Source organism: Cetorhinus maximus, chromosome 1 (genome assembly GCF_964194155.1).
Source record: "Cetorhinus maximus chromosome 1, sCetMax3.hap1.1, whole genome shotgun sequence".
Classification (NCBI taxonomy): Eukaryota; Metazoa; Chordata; class Chondrichthyes; order Lamniformes; family Cetorhinidae; genus Cetorhinus; species Cetorhinus maximus.
In genome coordinates, this window is record NC_135879.1 from 30,444,019 (window position 1) to 30,460,244 (window position 16,226).

The 16,226-nt window shown below is 42.5% G+C and overlaps 1 protein-coding gene across 3 annotated transcripts in view; it reads right to left on the minus strand.

The window, feature by feature from the left end:
- The window catches only part of inpp4b (inositol polyphosphate-4-phosphatase type II B), a 915,802-nt gene extending 899,840 nt beyond the window's left edge, over nt 1–15,962 (minus strand). For 2 of the 3 annotated variants that reach the window (XM_078539235.1, XM_078539226.1), the window contains exon 1: nt 15,888–15,954. The gene's annotated coding sequence lies outside the window, so the exon portion shown is untranslated. Of the gene's footprint in view, nt 1–15,887 lie in introns of all 3 variants that reach the window. The other variant, XM_078539253.1, reaches the window with a different exon arrangement.
- Between the last annotated feature and the right edge of the window lie 264 nt (nt 15,963–16,226).

The following is a 16,226-nucleotide window of genomic DNA, read 5'->3' on the forward strand; positions in this document are numbered from 1 at the left end:
GGCTTCACCTATGACCCTGATCAGTGCCAAAATTGGAGCTATTAGAGGTATCAGGATTAAATTTTTTAAAAATCTGAGGCAGAACAAGTTAGCACATTACTTTATTCCATTGGGCCAATTGCAGACGACATCACTGCAAGGCAAACATAGATGAATCATCTGCTAAATTTGATGTCTTAAAATCTTTTGACCTTTACTTCAACCCAAAGATCCAATAAAAAACCTGGAACATGCCAAATTTAACAGGAGAGTCCAGCAGCCTGGGGAACCTGTCGATTCCTTTATCAATGATCTCTACCACATGGCAGCAAGGTATGAAAATTGCGACTTAAAATCTGAACTCATCTGAGACAGAACTATGGTGGGTGTAGCAGTAGATTCACTCTGACCTCCAAGCCAAAGATGATCTTACTCTTGACAAGGCTGTCCAGCCGCTTTGACTCTGAGCTGCGTAACCAATACAGGACCAGAGGAGAGAACACTTCATAGGGAAGAGGCTACACCTCAGTCCACCATAACAAGCCACAGAAGTGCTGGTGCCACCCAAGTCAGGGCAAGCCACCCCTGAACCACCCTGCCAAACTACCTTGCCAGCACTGCGGTGTGAAGCACCCTCACAGAAAAGACCAATGTCCTGCGAGTACTACCTAGTGCTTCCACTACCACAGACAGGCATTTCAGTAAGCTGTGCAAGTCGAAACCCCAGCACTGCACAGACAACCTGAAAACCATCCACAAGGTTGAGGCCAATGACCAAGACACACAGCCTCTCTTCTTGGATGAGATCAGATAATGTAGCTCTTCATTCTGGACTGCAGACGTCATGGCAAGTGGCCAGCTAACCAACTTTAAAGTTAGATTCAGGTGCCAGAGTGACAGTCCTATCCAACGAGGAACCATGGGCTCTGGGTCCAATGATGGACACCTCACTTTACACCACAGGGAAGTCCAACTCCCAGTCAATGGCACGATTCAGGAACCCTTGAGGTACAGCAATAAACAGATCACAGAGCTGATGTATGTCGTGCGAAATCAGCCCTTCTATATCTTCAGCAGTGATGCCTGCCTAGCTCTCGATCTTCTCCAGCCAGAAGAGGTGAAGTCAACCATGGTCTCCACCCAGCCAGAACTGCATCCTCCCAAAAGTTGAACCATGAAGCGGCATTCAAATGTTGACTTAGCTTGTAACCTCTCTTCTCTCGCAGAGTAGGTCTGTTCTCCATTCCAGGTCCCCAAACCTTCCCAAGGGCCAGACCAACCTACCGTGCATGAGGCTACCACAGCACCCCTTATGAAAGTGACCCCAGAGCCAGAACGACCTTCAGAGAAGCCCCTCAACCAGCAACAGCAGACATGCCAACCACTGCACAAACCCAACAACCTCCAGCCAGTGTGCCGAAACCACAGCATCTGCTGCAACCAAGTAGTAGCCTCATAGAATCTACGCAACTAGACAAAGGTGAGCTACCTACCCAGTTTTCTTCTATCCATAGAAAGGCTTTCCCTCAATCGCAAAAAGCTTCCAAATGTCCAAAAAGGCAAAAGAGAAAACTCCAAGAACCTGACAAATACCAGTTTCAGCTGCCCAGAAATAAGTGAGCATGACTAACTACAAACAATCACCGCCAAACCATCCACACTGACCAGGCATGGGGCACCATCCATCAATGGAAGCAGCAAATGAAGCCACACCTACATCCCAGTACAACTTGCAAACCACCACCAAGAGCAAGAACCTCCAGAGCCTGCCACTCTCCTAACCAGACAGCAAACGAGATGTGGCAGGGATACAAGACCTCCAGACCACCTGAATCTCTGATGTCAAGGATTTGAAGGGGGTGGGGGAAGATGGGGTTTAAGAACATTGTTAATGCATATTGTTAATTTTGTTAATGTTTATAATGAAATAGCATAGGGTTAAAATAGTTCATACTTGCAACATTAAAGTTGGTACACAAGATTTACAGTAAAATAAGACTTGAAGCAAACTGAAAGTAACATGACAGTCTTTATCCAGGGGATAAAGACGGGGGGTTGGGGGGGGGCGGGGGGGGGGGGGGGGGGGGGGGCGCACGCAGTAGAAGGGTCTGATACCTAAAAGGGTTAACAGGATACTGAGTATTGTACCACCCACAGTGATGTAAGAAGGCACATGACCGAGAGCTGGGACCAGCCTAGAAAATGAGGAACAATACGTAAAGGACCTAGCATGCAGTCCTCTCCATACCTACTGTAAATATGTACTTAGCTCAGTTTGATTCATAAAGACTTCCTTGTAACTTATACAACACTGCTTCATGGTGTCCAAGCAGTATCCTTCAAGAGTAGCGACAACTGGATATATCATGGTAACATTGGTAGAATCCATCAGGACCCTAATCCCAACCCAGTTCAGCTGGAGCCCATCCAAATGGTTCAGTTTTCACCAGCGTCAGTACTAATGCCAGTGTCCAACAAAATAACCATTTATTAGTTCACGTCTCACTGGGAGTTAAGAAAAAGCAGTGGCTATCCATCGATCTTCCAAAATAGTTCTAGCATTTATGAGGTTCCTAAAAATATTAACAATCTGGATCCCCCATTTCACCCTTTGCTTTCTTCATTACTCTGTAGTGTAATCTTCTTCAGCCAAGGGTTCTACAAACAATCTGTTTTTAAAAATGCTTCACTGATCTACAACTACATGATAAATCTCTGTACAAAATAACTATCTAGAATTTGATTAGTCTTCAATAGTGAAGAATAAAGAATTTAATTAATATAGCTACCATTTCCTTATTCCCTGTAATATTTCTATACAATTTATGCTTTAAAAGGCATATGGATTACTGAAGCAATGCAGGGAAATATGAGACAATGCACTTTGGAAGCATAAAAGAACATGTGCACTGAACTGTAAAACTGTAGAAGGCAAAGAAACAGGGCCTAGGGGGTAAGAAGCACATTTCCACCTGCTCTGATAACAGAGGGCACTGAGTGCAAAGATAAAGCAGAATGTATATCCTATATGGCTCAGCGACGTGGACTATGTACAGCAGGCACCTCAAAAACTCTGGAGAAGTACCACTAGCGCTGCCTCTGCAAAATCCTGCAAGTCCATTGGCAGGATAGGCACATCAACATCAGTGTTCTTGCTCAGGTCAACATCCCCAGCATCAAAGCATTGACCGCACTCCATCAGCTCCGCTGAGTGGGCCACATTGTCCGCATGCCTAACATGAGACTCCCGAAACAAGCACTCTACTTGGAGCTTTGACACAGCAATCAAGCCCCAGGGGGCAGAGGAAGCACTTCAAGGACACCCTCAAAGCCTCTTTGAAAAAGTGCAGCGTCCCCACCGAGATCTGGGAATCTCTGGCCCAAGACCGCTCGAAGTGGATGGAAAGCATCTGAGAAGGAGTTGAACACCTCCCATCTCATCACCAGGGGCTGGCTGAAGCCAATGTCAACAGCGAAAGGAGCACGTGGTAACCTGGGCACCACACCCACCTATTCCACCTACCACCGTCTGGCCCACCTGCAACAGAGACTGTAGGTCACGCATTGGGGTCTTCAGTGACCCGAACTCATTTTTAGTTTGGAAGCAAGTCATCCTTGACCCCGAGGGATAGCCTAAGAGAAGATTGCATCCAGTTTGAGCATCTTCTCTTAGGAAGGATATCACGGCCATGGTAATCCCTAGGATGAGGTGCTTCCATTATAAAGGGAGACTGGACAGATTGGGTTAAAGCAAAAACAGAAAATGCTGGAAAAACTCAGGTCTGACAGCATCTGTGGAGAGAGAAAAACAAAGCTAACATTTGGAATCTGCCTGACCCTTCTTCAGAGCTGTTGTGGACAAATTGGGAATCTTTTCATGACAAAAGCGGAGGTATTCAAATAAAAAAAAACAGGAGTGAAGACTTGATAAAGTAAATCAGAAAAAAAAGATTGGTATTGATTGGTGAACACCAGTGGGCATAAACTTAAGACCATCGCCATGAGAACAAAGTGTGAACTTAGGAAAATTTATTTATTTTTTTTTTTTTACACAGAACGTTTTTAAGACATCAAATGGCTTTCAAGAAATAAATGGTATTGGCAAAATCTAGAGCAGCTTTCAAAAAGTATTTGGATAAATACTTGAAAAAGAGAAGAATTTTTCAAGCATGGGGAAAACAGCAGAGAATGGGGTCAGAAAGCCGGCACAGAAGCAATAGGCCAAATGGCATCTGATTTAAAATTCTGAAGACATCTGAAAAATTCTATTATTTCACACTTCTCTTTCAGTTGCCCCAGTCCAACCACTTTACCCAAAGGATATTAAAATCCCCATGGTTATCAGCTCATCTGGTGCCTCTTTTACTTTAATAAAAACAAAAAACTACTGCGGATGCTGGAAATCCAAAACAAAAACAGAATTACCTGGAAAAACTCAGCAGGTCTGGCAGCATCGGTTGCTTTCTTGTTTCTAGCTAGTTCACTGAGTTGGAGGTTGGGGGAAACTGAAATTATTATTTAGCTGTCCTCATTTATTTCTGTCTGAACTAAGAACCTTAAAAAAAAAGCAATAAGTCACAATGTCCAGGAAGTAATTTCAATCGATCATAACTGTAAATAATTTATTTAAACTTCCAAGGGAATGCTCCACTCCTCCCTGCTCTTCAGAAGGTTGTCAAAGCAAACAGGATCATTTGCTGGTATTTCCTCCCTGGGAGATCAAACACAATTTAGTATCCCACCTACTGCACCAGATTAAAATCAATGGAATAAATCTGGGAACTTCCAGGTCACGTGGTCCATTTACCTAGCGAGCAATAGCGACACTAACAGTTTCAAAATAGGTAAGTTATAATTTGGTTACAATAGGAGAACTTATCTCCATTCAGTTCCATTGTGAGTGACCTGGGTCAGTGTAATTTTCCTTCACTATAACAGAAGCTTCACAATGTTAAAATTCATTGTAAGCAGGTTCTACTGTAAATTACAATTCTACATCAAATGATCTGCTACTAAAAATACTGCCCATTATTCAAGTTATTATAGGTTGAATAAATTTAGCATGCTCCATATTTCCAAAATAATTGTAAAAATAATGGATTTACAAAAGGCAGCATGATTAAAATTACAATGAGAAAGACCAAAGGTAAGACTGCAAAGATCCCATTAAGGCCTTCAAACTGGATCACCAGCACCACCTACTGGTACTTTTTGGCAATCGATTTCACTTTTATTATCAAAATCAAATTTAAATAGGAATGATCTGTGTGTTGTGGGGCAAGTTAAGAACCTAGAGATTATTGGTATCATTTTTATCACATGATCTATAAGCAATTGTATAACTGCATCTGTGAACCGAGGGAGCAGATGCTTTTCTGGGTTTTCTGGCTAACATCCGGAAAAGCATTGAACTTGAAATAAATTATTGAATCAGACATACAGGAAATAATTATTTTGAACAACTTGGTCAGTGGGTTGCATTTCACAATGTTCAAGGGAGCACCTCTTAGATTACCCTTTATCTATTATTGTGGATATCCACTGCACGACTATTAAACTGACTAAAACAAGTTTTGGGTCTTTGAGAGGACACGCTGCTAATCTTCTCAAGGCCAGGGTTTGAGTTAAAATGTAGTACAACGCGGGCTCAAATATGAATAGTTATCCATTTATCAAGTGATTTTAAATATCAAAACAAAAATAAATGTACCAAAATTAATGGCCCAGAATTTGCTGGAAAAATAACAGTAAATGCACATGGCATTCTTAGTGTGCAAAACTGGGGGATATAGCAAATCTGTTCAAATTGCTAGGTGATTTGCATCAATCTACCACTAGCCTCGACAAAAGGAGTAGCTTGCCATAACCTCCCCCATGCTTTAAGAAGTTATTGCATTTTTGCTGCTATGAAACAAATTCAACTTGCCACAGAAAGCTAAGCCTAATACTTAATAACAGTTTCATAAATGCTCCTGCCACAGAATGCAACCTCACAGCCCAATGTGAAGGAATTGGAATTGTGGAATCTCAGCCTTGCAAGTAATAAATTAATCCTAAAGGTTTTTAAAAAGTTACAGTAAGAAAAATTTATATCTCCTCTCCCTTAATCCAATTTTCTATTTCTCTTTCTGTATCTAGTTTGTCTCTAATTCACTCCATTGTCTTCTTTGTCATTCCTTTGTTACTTGGTTTATCCTTAAACCTCATTGGTTGAGACAGATCGATCCCATCAAATCAACACGGTTCCGGATGCCTCATTCCTAGTTTTAGCTGACACTTCCAGCAATTTGAAGCACTAAAGTTTGAGCCAAAGGAGGAGGGAACAAATCTAACAATTTGTGGCATTGACCCAGACTTTGCTGCAAGAGCGACAGTGAGGCCATCAGCATGCACCGTTTATGAAAGAATAACTTGCCATCAACTTTTGGCCTCCACACACATGCAGTTAAATGCAGAAATCAGGATGTGGCTGACTGAGTTTCAAGCTCCTCCACAAGCTTCACAACACATGGACCATAGATTCAGCATTGGAATACATGGAGGGCACAATTAGGCATTATTTGTGATGCACAACCACAAAACATACCAGGAAAATTTACTCTAGAATGGACAAGCCCTAAATGTCTCTCATCTCTCAATTCCATTAATAGTAACCACACTTCAAAAATACTCCATTAACTGCAAAATACTTTCAGATGCCTAGTGTTCATGCAAGTCTTCCTTATTGTCTCTTTCCTGCCCTTTTCTGTACACGATTTGGCATAGAATATTTCATTCTAACACACTTCTTGGTTCAGTGGCTCAGTAAGGATTCTTTGATCTGATTGGTTAAGGATACATGCTATTGCTTGACCTGTTCATATAGGTCTCAGATCCCCCGTAGGGGGGTGCCCCACCATTTTGGCTCTTGAATTACTACAAATTCCAATGAAAAGTTCCATTAAAAGTAAGTGTAAGGAACAGTGAGTGTCGTTCATTCACCACTGACCTCAAAATGCAGGTACATTTTTTTTTTAATTTTAACTTGCTCAGTAATGTTTCTTGGGTCTTAGATGGCACCTTTTGTATTGATCGAACATACACAAAAATTTCTCCATTTACACCGCTGACCAACTTGTTTCTCCCCTTGTTGGCCACCTGTTTCACTTGATACCCACAGTTTTTAAGTCCAAATATAAAAAGATATATAGTGAAATCTTAATTCAAAGTCACAAATCAACTTTTTTCTCATTCATTCGCGAGACACAGGCACCACTGTGTGGCCAGCATTAATTCCCTCAAGGTGGTGACATGCCACTTTATTGAACACATATGGTGTTACTAACACCCACAGTCCTGTTTGGGGTGGAGTTTCAAGACTTTGATACGATTATGAAGGAATGGCAATATTGTTTCAAGTTAAAATAACGTGTTCCCACACTCCTGCTGAATTTGTTCTTCTTAGCAACAGAGGTCACAGATCAGGGAGGTGCTGTTGAAGAAACCTTAGTATGTTGCTGCAGTGCATCTTGTTGAAAGTACACACTGTTGCCACTAGAAGGAAGGAATGTTTAAGGTTGTGGAAGGGGTGTCATTCAAACAGCCTGCTTTATCCTGGATGGTGTCAAGCTCCTTGAGTGTTGTTGGAGCTGCACTCATCTAGGCAAGTGGTCCTGGAAGAACCCAAGCTGAGCAATGAGCAAGTGCTGCTTGATAGCACTATCGGTGGCATCTTCCAACACTTTGCTCATGCTTTGAGTGTACATTGAGGACAACAGTGAATGAACTGGATTTGTCCTGTTTTTTTGCAGACAAGACATACCTGGGCAATTTGCCTCTTTGATGCTAGTGTTGTAGCTGTACTGGAAGAGCAGAGTTAGGAGGCACAGCTGGTTTAAGAGCATAGGGCTGCAGCACAATAGCCTTTGCTATATTCACTGCGCTCAGTGGTTTCTTGATATCACATGGAGGGAGTCTAATTGGCTGAAGACTGTCATCTATGATGGTACAGGTGGTGAAGGGGGCTGAGATAGATCAACACTTTTTTCCAAAAACGGTGGCAAACACTTCAGCCCCGCCTTTACACACACATGCTGGGCCCCACCATCATTGGTAATGGAGATGTTCATGGAGCTTCCTTACGCTGTTGATTTGTGAATGGTGGACAATTAAACACTTGACATGGCAGGACTGCAGAGTTTTGATCTGATCCATTCAGTATGGGATCACTTACCTCCAACAATAACATGCTGCTTCCACTAATGTATTCTAGAATATATTAGATCTTGTTTATCATCTTCACCAGGTTGGCACCTCATTTTTAGGTATGCCTGGTGCTGCTCCAGCCATGCTCTCTTGGGTTGGTCTCTTGGCAAGATGATAATGTTAGAGCGATGGACATGTTGGGACACAAGGGCCTGGATTTTCATTTGAGTTGGGTGAACAGAGTCAGGATAACTCCCAGCTCCACAAACCCAACTTTTAAAATTGGCTGCCTGGATATCAGATTTTCAGTCCAGGTGGGGGATTGGGTGGGCTGTATTAGAAGTCAGGGAGCCCCAGAAGTAGTGAGGAGGATGCTGGGTGCAAAGGCAGGCCAGGCAGAAGGCCTGCCTCAGGGCACAGTGTCCAAAAATTTGGGGAAAAAAAAAACAGAAATACATCCCTCTGGCCCTCACCACTGCACACATTCCCCATGCCCCCTCCATGCAAGCTATCTCATGCCCTGTACAAAACCCCCATGGTCCCTCGTAACCTCCATGCCAACTGATGCTCTGTAAATCGCCCCAATGGCCCTTTAAAGCCCTATATGTCAGGATGACAAGTCCTCTCAACAGTTCCAAGGAGCTTGACAGTTAATAAGTTTATGCACATTCATGCCTACTTTTAACAATTCCAAAAGGGCACCTGACCTCCCCCAAAGGTGTCCCAGGACCAGATCCAAAAGGGTACCTTCTCTTTCCAAAGGGGAAGCTATCCAATGAAATGTACAAGTTCAGGCCTGCTCTTACCAGGTCTGCTCTGCCCATGGGGTTTTACACTCCTAAGCTAGCAAAATCCGACTTGAGTGGAGGCAGCTGATGATGGGTGGTCAGCTGCCTCCATTAACCACATGGGCATGGAAAGCGAACAGCCCTCATGAAAATGAGCCCTCATGAAGCAACATGTTCAAGGGCAGGACTTCAAATTTCTGGTTCATCTGCTATTTTTGCCACAACAGAGGCTCTGCTTTTGGCGAAAATCCAGGTCAAGGTTACAGATTGTGGTGGAATATTGCTGATGGCAGCTGAGTGCCTTATGAATGTCCAGTTTAGAATTGCTGGAAATGTTCCAAATCTAGCCCATTTAGCACAGTGGCAGTGCCACACAACACAATGGATGGTCTCCTCAATGTGAAGATGGGTCTTTGTCTCCACAAGGACTGTGCAATGGTCACCCCTACCAATATTCTCACAGAAAGATGCATTTACAAAAGGTAGGTTGGTGAGGGCAAGGTCAAGTCGGTTTTTCCTTCATGCTGGTTCTCTCACCGTTTGAAGGTCCAGTTTGACAGATGTCCTTCAGCATATGGCCAACTCAGTTGTGATGCCAGCCACTTTCATTGAAGGGTCTCATCAATAGTACATTCTGTATCCTTGTTATTCTCAGTGCTTCTTTCAACATAGAGGTTTCTGCGAATATGGCTATGTTATGCTGTTGCTTCACTAGTTTGTAGGACAGCTCTCCCAATTCTGGCACAAGCCTCCAGACATCAGTGAGGATGACTTTACAGGGTCAAATGGATAGGAAGATGTCAGGTGGCCCATCCAACTTTATTCTTATTAGAACTTTATGTAGTTATTTGATGCTAGGTCATTTCAGAGGCATGTTAAGAGTCATTTGCATTACTGTGGGTCTGGAATCACATACAGACCAGACTGGGTAAAGACAGCAGATTTCCTTCCCAAAAGGACATTAGTGAAGCAGCTGGATTTTTCATTACATGGTCACCATTACTGATACTAGCTTTTTACTCTAACTGTATTTAGCCAGCTGCTACACTGGTATTTGAACTCCCCTTCCCCTTGACATTCAATGGCATTACCATCACTTAATCCCCCTCCATCTACATCCTGGGGGTTACCATTTACTGGAAACCTAACGAATCATATAAACACTGTGGCTACAACAGCAGGTCGGAGGCTGGGAATTCTGTGGCAATTAACCCACCACCTGGCTCACCAAAACATGTCCGCCATCTACAAGGCCCAAGTCAGGAGTGTGATGGAATACTCCTCACTTACCTGGATGAGCACATCTCCAACACTCAAGAACTCGAGACCATCAAGAACAAAGCACCCGAACCACCACCTTAAACATTCACTCCCTCCACCACTGATGCACAGTGGCAGCACTGTGTACTATCTGCAAGATACACTGCAGCAACTTGCCAAGGCTCCTTCAACAGCATCTTCTAAACCCGCAACCTCTACCACCTTGAAGGACAAGGGCATCCGATGCAGGGGAAAACCACCACCTGTACCATCTCCAAGACGCACTGCAGCAACTCACCAAGGCTCCTCTAACAGCACTTCTCAAATCCTTGAACTTTACCATCTAGAAAGACAAAGGCAGCAGATGCATGGGAACACCACTACCTGCAAATGTCCCTCCAAGCCACACACCATCCTGACTTGGAACTATATCTCTGCTCCTTTACTGGGGCTGGGTCAAAATCCTGGAACTCCCTTCCTCACAGCACTGTGGGTGTAGCTACACCACATGGCCTGCAGCGGTTCAAGGCAGCTGACCATCACCTTAAAGGCAATGAGGGATGGGCAATAAATGCTGTCCTAGCCAGTGACGCCCACATCCCATGAATGAATTTTTTAAAACTATGTCTTCAAATCATTAGTCCAGACCTCTGGATTACTAATCCAATAGTATAACCACAATGCTGCTGCACCCATGGGTGGCCATGAGAATTAGATTTTTAGTACTTAATTCCACTTTGCTGCCTATGTGCAAAAATAACTTGGCACTAACAGTCGACTGTAAATACGCAGCACAGCACACCACCTCAAAATGCTGGATCCAGATCAAGAAATGATCAACAGCCAAGTGCTAGAAAGCTTTATTCCTGCTCTAAATCAATCATTCAAGAATTCCAGTTAGAATAGTGGAGGTGAAAATCCTAGAATTCATTAAGAAACAATTAAAGGCTGCAATGTGGGGAAATACAGAGGATGTTTTTGGATGGATAAGCTAAGAAGCCCAAATAATTTCCTAATCTGAGATCAAACCATTTCCTCTGACTCTTACCTCTTCTGCATCCTTCCCCACTTTGCTTTTCTCCACCATTAGTGGCTGTGCTGTCAGCTGACAAGACAATGACCCATTATTTACAATTCTCTTCCTAAATCCCTCTGCCTCTCATTTTAGATCTGCTGCTTTAACCAAGATTTTGGTCACTCTTTGTAATTGCCTGTCCTTTGGCTCAGCGCTCTGATGTACATTGGGGCATTTTGTGTTCTAGGGCTACACAAATGCAACTTCCTGCCAGGTCAATCCTTGGAAGTCAGCACTTAAACATTTCCTGCACTGAACACTGGGAATCAATCTCTAAACAGCAACATATTCTGGATTTATTATGCTCTATGTATTGTAGCAATGTGCAAAATTTTGCAGTGTTTTTCAACATACCCTACTTTTAATAAAAATAATTTGCAGAATCAGATAATTTTTTAGGCTTTCGGGCCTGGGGCATTTTCCTAGACGACATGGAATGGTCCATTTTCTGGTGCAGCAACCTGTAATGAGGCTGGGCACATGCAAACCAAATTAAAAATGATGTGAAACACAATAGCATTTCCACCATATTAACTGGCCTTTTGTCGGGTGTTCACCGAGGTAAATGTTGGAATGCTAGCAGAGGGAAACTCAGTTCCCTTCCCCACCCCTAGGCCAGAAGTGCAACCAGGGTTTGACAATTATCTCCACATGGAGATATGCCTCACCTTATTTGAGCAGGGAACATGTCCAATGTGAAAATCAGAACCAATAAGTGATGCAACTGACCATTACATCATTGACACAATTGTGTACAAAGACTACAGCATCTTACAAGACACTTTGCTATGCAACATGCATTTCTAAATGTTAAGTATTTGTTGTTCCCATTACGTTTAATTCAAAATGTGCTAAAACTCGAGTTGCAAATGATGGGGAGGCGGAGTGGTTTAAGAGGAGACAGAGGCAGAAGCAGGTCAGTTTACATAGCTTGTATTTTATGCAGGCTTTACAGACCAATATGAAATATTCAAATGTAGAGACTAAATCCTGGCATAAACCCAAAGCGTTCATTTAAAATGGCAGCAACTCTTGTCTGTAAAGTTCAACAATCTGACTGGATTTTGCCACAGTCAGTGAAAGTTTACTTATCTGTGTGGACTTTGGCTGTAAAAAATCCAAAAGGAGGGGATGTTTTTTTCCCCTGCACTCTGACAGAGCTACACTGAGACTCTTTGCAGATATTGTAATAAAATTAACAACCATTTATGATCCAATATTTAGATTCTCCAAAAGAGGAATTTAAATCCAGTTGATCACGTGTCACTCAAGGCCAGGGAAATAACTAGTTCTAGATAGAAGTCATTCTTTTCCTTCAACATACTCCACAAAACTTCTCTTTGACCAAGTTTAGTCACTGTCCTAATATCTCCTCCTTTTGCTTGGTGCCAATATTTGTCTGGTTACACTCCTGTGAAGTACCTTAGGAAGTTTTCTGACATTAAAAAGATGCTAGGTAAATGCAAGTTTTTTTTCCATTCAGTCATACCATTGTTATGTCAACACCACTGCACAGCCCTCTTGATATCTAGCTTTTGAACCAAGTATTACGTTTTCTTAAGCCCTATCTTGATTCAACAACCAGTTTTTCTTCAGGCAATCCATCAGAACTTGGTTACAATCTATATTGATGACCTAACAAATGCACCTCTACTACTCAGAAAAGGAACACATTTGCCCATAAACGAGAGATTATTTTATAACCCACAGTCTATCACAGGATATTGTAAAATGCTTGAATAACATTTCTTACAGGCTTGATTCCATCTATCCATACTTAGCAGTTAAAATTAAAACAAAGCAGTCTTAAATCACATTGTCCTGCTTTCTTTTTCCTCCGAAGTACATAGCACAATGAATCATCCTTGTCTACTAGCTTTTATCAGTTTTGACACTTAGCTGTCAATGCCTGATTAGCTCCATCGCTTGCATGATTTGAGTAGCTCAGTTGTGCGAGCCAAGTCCAAAAATAATGCACCTCCAAAACAAAAGGAGAAACTAGTGTTATAAATTAAGATCACAATCAGAATTTTAACAGCACAGAAGGAGGCCATTCAGCCATCATGTCTGCACTGGCTCTCCAAATGACCATTATGACCTTGTGCCATTGCCCTGCCTTTTCCCCATACTTTCTATTCTATACGTTTCTATTCAAATAATCTAATGCCTTCTTGAATGCCTCAACCACACTTCCAGGCAACGCATGCCAGACCCGAACCCGAACAACACTTGTGTGAAGAAATTTTTTCTCACATCACATTTGCTTCTTTTGCAAATCACTTTAAATCTGTGCCCTCTCATTCTTGATCATTTTACGAGTGGCAACAGCTTCTCCCTATCTACTCTGCCCAGCCCCCTAATGATTTTGAGTATCTCTATCGAATCTCCTCTTAGCCTTATTCTTTCCAAGGAGAGCTATTCTCATAGCTGAGGTTTCTCATCCCTGGAATCATTCTTGTAAACCTCTTCTGCACTCTCTCCAATGTGTTAACATCCTTCCTATAGTGTGGCACCCAGAACTGTACACAATACTCCAGCTGAGGTCTAATGAGTGTCTTATATAAATTCAGCATAACCCATCTGCTCTTGTACTCTATGCCTGTATGAATAAAGCCCAGGATATCATATGCTTTATTACGCACAAACACACATCTTTCTGCACCCCCTTCAAAATTTCACCCCTTATTTTATATTATGTGTTCTTCCTACCAAAATGCAACACCTCACACTTCTCCACATTGAACTTCATCTGCCCACTCCACCAACTTGTCTACGTCCTTTTGAAGTTCTACACTGTCCTCCTTGCAGTTCACAACACTGCCAAGCTTATCATCCGCAAACTTTGAAATTGTCCCCTGCACACAAAGATCTAGATCATTAATATATATCAGGAAAAGCAAGCATCCCAATACCAACCCCTGGGGAACTCCACTACAAACTTTCCTCCAGCCCGAAAAATATCCATTAACGATTACTCTCTACTTCCTATTTTTCAGCCAATTTTGTATCCATGTTGCTACTGTCCCTTTTATTCCATGAGCCATAACTTTCCTCAAGTCTGTATCAAATGCCTTTTGAAAGTCCATGTACATCACACCAACAGAATTACCCTCATCTGCCTTTTCTGTTATCTCTTCAAAAAACTCCAACAAGTTAAACACAATTTCTCCTTTAGAACTCCATGCTCTCTCTTCCTCATCAACCCATACTTTTCCATGTGACTACTAATTATATCCTGAATAATTGTTTCTAGAATCTTGCCCACCACTGAAGTTAAATTGTCTGGTCTGTAATTGTTGGGCTTATCCTTACAACCATTTTTGAACAACTACATAATGTTTGCAATTCTCCAGTCCTCTGGCATTGCCCCTTAGCCTTGGGAAGGCTGAAAGTTTACAGCCAGTGACTCTGAAATTTCTACTCGCACTTCCTTCAATATCCTTGGATGCATCTCATCAGGTCCCAGTGCCTTGTCAGCTTTAAGTTCCAACAGTCTATTCAACACTACCTCCTTATCAATTTTGAGCCGTTCTAGTGACAGAGTTTCCCCATCTGTCACCATGGCCTGGGTAGCATCTACCTCCTTGGTAAAGACAGATGCAAAGTATTCATTTAATGCTTCAAGCCCTTTTGTCCATGTGTAAATTCCCTTTTAGGTCTCAATCAGCCCTACTCCTCCTTCGACCACCCTTTCACTATTTATATGCCTGTAGAGGACATTGGGATTCCCCTTTATGTTAGCTGCCAATATTTTCTCATAATTCCTCTTTGCTTCTCTAAAATGCTTTTTCGCCTCCCCTCTGAACCTTCTGTATTCCTTTTAGTTCTCAATTATACTTTCTACTTGACACCTGTCGTGAGATACCTCTTTCAAGTCTTAACCAATCAGCCTAGCACTTGGTAGCTAGGAAGCATCCTCCTGGGTTTACAAGGCACGGTGATGGAAGTGTCGGGGGTATGGCAACATATATCCACACAAGTTTACATGCTAAAACAAAAGGGTGAAAAGCCTCGCTGTCAATATATTCCAACTAAACCCTCCAGCGCTAATAGCCACAAGTAGAGCGGGAGGGATCCCACAATAACAGTCGCAACTTCGGCGGAAGATTCGCAGTGACTCCAAAGACATCGTGTTTCCGTCCACCAAAATCAGACCCAATTTTGCCTAGACTGAGTCCTCAAAAACTCTCGGTAAGTGCACTCTTCTCGCACTTGGGGAATCTCACTTCAGATCTACTGCGAAAATACTCCCATTTAGTCAGGGAATTTAGCTCAAGTCACTGACAAAAACAATCCGAAATTTCAATAGGCTTTAACACTGCAAGGTTCAGCCAAAACTGAAAGCGAATTCACTCAAATATATATGTACATTTAGTTAACTCTTGACAGCCATTTAAAAATCTTCCTGAATATCGTACACTCAACATTAGTTAAAATAAATAAGTAGGAATTAGTGGTTTCATTTTCTTCGACAAATCAGGAACAGCCAGCTCCAAAAGTCAACTAACCTGAGCTCGGCCCACGTTTAGCGGCGAGCACCCGTAACACAGTGTGCACGCAGATCAGTTTAGGCGGGTACTCCCTCTGCCCGCCTTTCTCACCTGTGTCGCGCTCTCCGCCTCCGCCACAGGTGAACGCTGCACCCTCTGACCTGGTCGCCTAGCGAGCGGCTCCTCCAATCACAAGTCCACCCCCACAGCTTCCTAAAAATAACGTGCTACAAAGAGCTGTGCTTTTCATACCGTAATGATCACGCTGGATGGAAAAGTCCCATTTTATCATAAGTTATCATCCAAAATCACGCAATAAAAGCAAAACACTAAATTGTTACGAGGCACAATCTGGGTAAATGTGCAGACTTCTCTAAAATTGGCCAATTATGGCACATAACAGGTGATTATTATCCTACTTCCGTCTTTCCATTGAACCCGGATAGTTTT